Source organism: Nesoenas mayeri (genome assembly GCF_963082525.1).
Source record: "Nesoenas mayeri genome assembly, chromosome: 9".
NCBI lineage: Eukaryota > Metazoa > Chordata > Aves > Columbiformes > Columbidae > Nesoenas > Nesoenas mayeri.
Genome location: NC_137557.1, coordinates 8,553,546 through 8,559,528, shown reverse-complemented (window position 1 = coordinate 8,559,528; position 5,983 = coordinate 8,553,546).

Here is a 5,983-nt window from a genome sequence, read left to right as displayed (position 1 = left end):
CAGCCTCAGTGGGACACAGTGCCAGTACCTGTGTGCTCAGTCCTGGGCAGCGACCAGCTCTGCAGCACGTCCAGTGTAAAGAGAAACTTCTTGGGTTTTTGCAGCTAGGGGTGTCTGCCAAGCATCTCTGCATGCTTCAGATATGAGCATGGACCCCAAATATCTTGTTACCCTGAAGGGGCATCACTACTCTGCACTTGGGAATAGCTCTGCAGGATCAGGCTGGGATGCATGGCGGGATTCAGTCTCTAAATCTCTCTGTGCATGGGCATTCGCTCCCTGTGACCAAGGCGGGCATTGGGCTGGCCCCAGATCAGGGCTGGGAATGCAAAAGGTGTAGCCGCCTAAAATGTCACTGATGGGGCCAAGCTGCTAATTGCCCGGTCAGCAATGGTGCCAGAGCGGGCAGTGGGCTGTGTGAGGACCATACCGTGGGGCATCACCAATGGATGTCCCCCCAGCCTTGTGGCCACCCACTCGCAAGCATGTCCCACTGTCTCCCCATCTTGCCATTGGATGGGGGGGCAGCGAGGGGACGGGGGCGATGGAGGTGGTGGGGGGAAACAGACCTCCCAGCTGGAAAGCATGAGAGAGAGTGACATTTGCCAGACACCGATGCTGCTTTTGATAAAGACGGGGCGGGGGGGGCAGTTTGCTGCCCGAGGCACCCACGTTTCCCACACCTCCTGGCAGCTGGGGCCGAGACATGGCCCCTGGCCCTGGAACCTTTACCTCCTGCCCCCCCGGTGCTGTCCTGGCAGAGCCGGAGCCACATGAGGCCAGGTGCCTCCTTTCCATTTCAGACCTGGTGGGCTGCAGAGCAGAGGGGAAAAGGGCACAAACACTGATTCATCTTTTTTTCTTTTTTTTGACATAGCATTTCTCAGCATCTGATGAGACAGGGCTGATATGGAAGTGGACGGTGTCACTCGGGCAGCACCAGCACGGTTACAACACGCACCCCACGGCAGGCAGACAAGGCCAGCTCTGCAAACACACAAACCTCCACTGGATTTTCCCAAGGGCTCATCCCCAGCGCAGTCAGCCCAGGAACCAGGTTTCCAGCCACCTTTCCTCCTCACAACACCTCCCAAGGCACCCATACCTGTCAGGCTGGGCCCTTTCCCCCTCCAGAAATGGTGGCTGGGCTCCTGCAAGCACACGCTGGGGAACAGGGCTGGCGGCCGCTGGCAGGAACTTCGCAGCGATTCCACCCTGAAGCTTGTGGCTGGGCTTTATACCCTAAGCCTGCTTCAAACTTTGCACTGGGAGAAGTGATTTGTCTGCAAATGTTATGTGGTTAAAATAAATGCAGAGAATTTTAATCCTGGGAATTTGGAAAGTAGGAGATTTAAAATAACAAAACCCTTTCATATGGTACTTAATCCAAAATTAGCTGGGGTTTAAGTTTTACGACAGTAGCTGATCATTCCTCGGCCACCTCCTGTTTGGCATGGGAAGTGGGGGGGTCCCCAGATCCCCAGAGCAGGGGGCAGCGGGCGCTGCAGGATGGGCTCTCCCAGCCCTGCCATGCCACATGGTGCCAGGGCAGTGCCGGAGGATCGACGGGGCTCTTTTTTTTTGTTGTTGACATGGAATGGATCTCCCACAGCTACTTAAGGTTTTAATTGCCCTGTGATTAAAGTTTTCATTACTAAGCAATTAGCACCTGAAATTTTAAGTGCTGAAAGTGTTTAACTGCATCCTAAAGCTGCCAGAGGTGAGGGGTGGTGGAGGTGGGTGGGACAAGAGAGGGTTTTGAAGTGGGGACCAGGAGGTGGCTGCCTCGCCAGGGCCCAGCCAGGCTGGCACAGGTGCTGCCAGTCACCCTGATCCTGCTGGCGGTGCCAAGCGCCCAGCGGCACGGGGAGGAGCGCCCCGAGGGGTGAGCACCCAGCCAGGCTGGGAAGGAGACAGGCTGGAGCCGGCACTGACCCAGCGGGAGGCGCGCCGGCTGGGCGAGCTGGCACGCGACGGTGCTCCCCAACCTGGGAATGGGGCCATGGGCTTCCCCAAGACCCCCGTGTGCATGGGGACCCCCCAAGTGCCCACTCTGAGGTTGCCCCTCCAGGGGCTTCTCTCCCATTCCAGGGAAGATGGGGAGAATGGAGATGTCGCTTGATGCCATCATGGCCCCACTGCAGCCATACCCACCTCAGAAATAGGGGGGGTTCCCCCACCTCAGCTTCCCTCATCCCTAGCATGGCTGTGTTCCTGCTCAGCAGGCAACAGAGGCCTCATGTGGGGTATTATCTGCCAACCACTCAGTGACACCCCCCAAAAAAAACATCCCCATATCTATCTCATGGCAACGCGCTCCCAGGGCTGGCTGCCTGGCCAGGAATGCACTCGCGTCTGTTTGTTTTAAAACTCCTGCTGGGTAATTTCGTTTGATACCCCTTAGATCTTCTGAGAAAATAAGAATAATCGTTCCCTAATCACCTTCTCCTCGTTAAATTGCAGCTGAGGTTGCCACATGCAAACGAGGTGAGGGGTGGTGGCAGGGCGCAGCGGGCAGGCTGTCTGGGAGCACCCCTGTGCGTGGGTGCACCCCTGAGCATGGCCGTGATCTGACACACACTATGCGTGTGCCACTGTGACGTGGAGCCATCACTGGAGCACGCCGGGGTTATATTTGGAAACGGAGTGTGAAAGGTTTGCTCCAGCAGGATGGGGTCTCTGGGTGGGAAATTTCTCATAGAGAGGTTTGTTCTCTGGACAAGGTCTGTGCTGCTTTTTGGGGCTTTCCTTCCATCTCTTGTCAGCAGATCCGATTGTCCTGCTGCTTGCCATCTGCGTGGGAATGTGCCCTGGGGACACCACGGGCACCACAGCTTTGCCGTGCAGGCTGGAGGGCTGCTGGAAGGCAGAGCATCTCTAACTCAGGTGAATGCTGGAGACACACTGCCCCGCATGCCCCACGTTTCACATCTCAGCCTATCCCTGCCCACATCGTGCTGACACGGTCCTTGTCACAGCTGTGTCCTGCTCCAGCCATCCCCTAGGGTGCCAGTGGAGGGGACCAGGGCTGGGTGTGTGTGTGCAGAGACTTCACAGGGCTGGGAGATGCCTGGGTTTCTACAGGTATGTATGTCCCCCAGCTGTGACATCACCCCATCCCACAGGGACCACAGCAGCACCATCCTTAGCACCAAGTCCTCGCACAAGCAGGTGAGTTGGTGTTGCAGAGCCAGCCCCCACCAGCAAATACCACACAGCCACCACAGTTATTTCCTATTTTGCAAACACCGGAGCCCCACCAGCACCTCTCTTCATGTTGTCTGCTGGCTGTGACACCCAAGTGGTGACCTGGGGCTACCTGTGCCGCTGCTGGCCAGGCCCCCAAATCCTCAGCCCCCCACTGGCACCACAATGCTGCACCCGCCCGCACCAGGGGAGCGCGAGCCCCCGAGGAGAGGCTGACTGGCAGCACCAGCCCAGTGGGAGCAAGCAAGGGCTCATTAATTACAGCGTGCGGGGAGAGAAGGGATTAAATGGAGCATCCTCCCCCTGCCCGTGCCCCCCTGCTCCCTGCTCCAGTTTCTCATCCTTTTTCTGAAATAAATTCCTTTCGGGCTGAAATTTGCCAGGCATGGCTTGACTCCAAGGGGAATTCTTGAGGAAAGTTTAAGTAAAATTGGTTCAGCCATTTTTAAGTTATTCAAGTGTGAATAAGCAATTTCCCCATGTGCTCCGTTCAGAAATTTTGTGCTTGGGTAACTCAGACCTCTGGAATCACACAATAAACGACGTTTCCACATCTCGCTAAGCTGGCAGGCTCTGGCTGCGGTGGTTGGTACGGCAGCTCCAGTGGGGACAATTTCCTGGGAGTGACTTCGCAGGGGGACAGCAAATCTTCCCACCCTGAGCGTGGCCCTTGGTCAAGTTTCTCGGCGTCTTCATCAGCCCCCGCCATCCTCCTTCCCCACTGGTACAGCTTCTTATTCCAGCACGCATGTTAACAGTGCCAGCTTTGCCACTCCTCTGTTGCTCATCTCCTGGAGTGACAGTGTGTTCAAACCAACAACTTTTGCTTCTTTGCTCAAACTTTGTTATTTTCCACCAGGGTGACCCCATTCTACTGCTTTGCTCCCCAATCACTTCATTTTACCTGGAGAGTGCAACACCCGACTTGCTGCTTTTCCTGTCCCTTGCAGAGATTTATCACAGTCTTATGTCATGTCCCGTCTTAAATTATCATGCCGGCTCTCTCAAACGCAGCTTTTCCCTTCAAGAACTGTGCCCAGCTGTGCTGGGGCACTGCACCAGGCCTTGGGGCATGGCATCCTGGAGAGGCTTCCTGCAGCTCCCGGGGGATGCCAGCATTCCTGCAACAGGAATGGGTCAACTCCAGATTTTCAGCAGCCTAGATCTGTCCTGATCTCTCTGGTCAGGGCTCAGGAAGCCAAATCCTTCTGGGACAAGGAAGGAAAATATCCATCCACAGCCCTGGTGGGTTTGTGCAGCAGAAGGAGGAGCTGATACGGACACACTCTGCATCCATCTGCACAGCAGAGGGGCCGACCACGGCCAGCCCCAGTAACATCCCAAATTCCCTCTCCTGCTGGGATTCACACAGACGGTGGCCAGGAGCGTGGACCCGCGGCCACCCCACTGCACCGGTGCAGGGCCAGGACCGCGGCTGCACGGTGAGGGAGTTTCTGGGGCAGGTTTCTGGGGCAGGGAGTGCTGTGGCAAGGAGCCGCTTGCCATCTGCAAGCGGCTGTGGCGGTGACAGCCCAGATGGTAGTGCCGCAGAGACAAGGCTGCCCGGGGCGATGCGCCCAGCCATGCACCCCTTTAACCTCAGACCCGGCAGAGCTCCTGGGGACCAGGGGCATCAAAATACCCCAAAATCAGGGACTCGAGGTAGTTTGCTGGGCCCTCCCCAGGCATCCAAGGAGAAGATTTGTGGTGTGGCACACAGGGCCAGGACAGGTCTCAGCCCACGTCCCTCACCCAGCACTGCGGGGATGTGTCTGTCCTGAGGAATGAGGCAGTGCCCTCTTCAGCCACAGGGACAATGTGTGTGCACCATGCTGAGAGAGCAGAGTCTGGCCCATGCAGGGCCACAAAACCTCCCCATGGCAATGCAGGGAGAGAACAGGGAGAGGACTGAGGCACTCATGGGCCAGAGGCAGCGGCTGCGTGCACGATAGCCAGCACTGTCTCCTACAGGGAATGTGGTGGGGATTGCACCCTGGGGGTGGGGAAGAGGGAGCGGGGGGGATGGTCAGTGCAGAGTGCTCTCTGTACAGTGTCATTCTAGCCGGGAGCCCAGCACTCAGCCCTGTCACCAGGGTGGGAATCATGGCATGGTGGGGCCGGGATGGGGTGGAGTGAGATCTGAATGCGAGAGGATGGGATGAGGTAGGTGGAGAGGGATCAGATGCGTGGGGTGGACTGGGACACGATGAGGTGAGATGGGATGGCACAGGGTGGGACACATCAGATAATGGAATGGGACTAGAGAGGATGGGACAGCAGTGGGTGCACAGGCTGCCAGTGGTGGGGCACAGAGCGGTCCACGGGCCCGTCAACACACAGTAACAGGCTTACGCATTCCCTCGCACCGGGTGGGGGTGCAGGGAGGGCCTGGTGTTGAGGGGTACGCGCGGCCCCTTTAAGACCCCAGTTCCGCGGGCGGCCGCTGGGTGGGGCGCGCTCCCCGCCCTGCGCCTCCCGTGCCGGGGGGCGGGGCCACCGGGGGCGCGCCGGGAAGCGCCCGCCCCCTCCAATTCATCTTTCCGCGCAGTCTCCGCCCCCGCCCCGCCGCCGCCCAATGGGTGCCGCTCTCGCCGTCGCCAGGGGCGCCGGGTTGCCAGGGGCGGGCTGATTGGCGGGTCGGCCCCGCCCCGCGCGGCTCAGCGGCGGCAGCGGCGGCGGCGGCGCCAGAGCGCGAGCGTGGCGCGGCGGCGAGAGGAGCCGCGCGTGGCGCCGAGCTCGGGACTGCCCGGCGGGGCCGCCCGCACCGCCCCCCGCC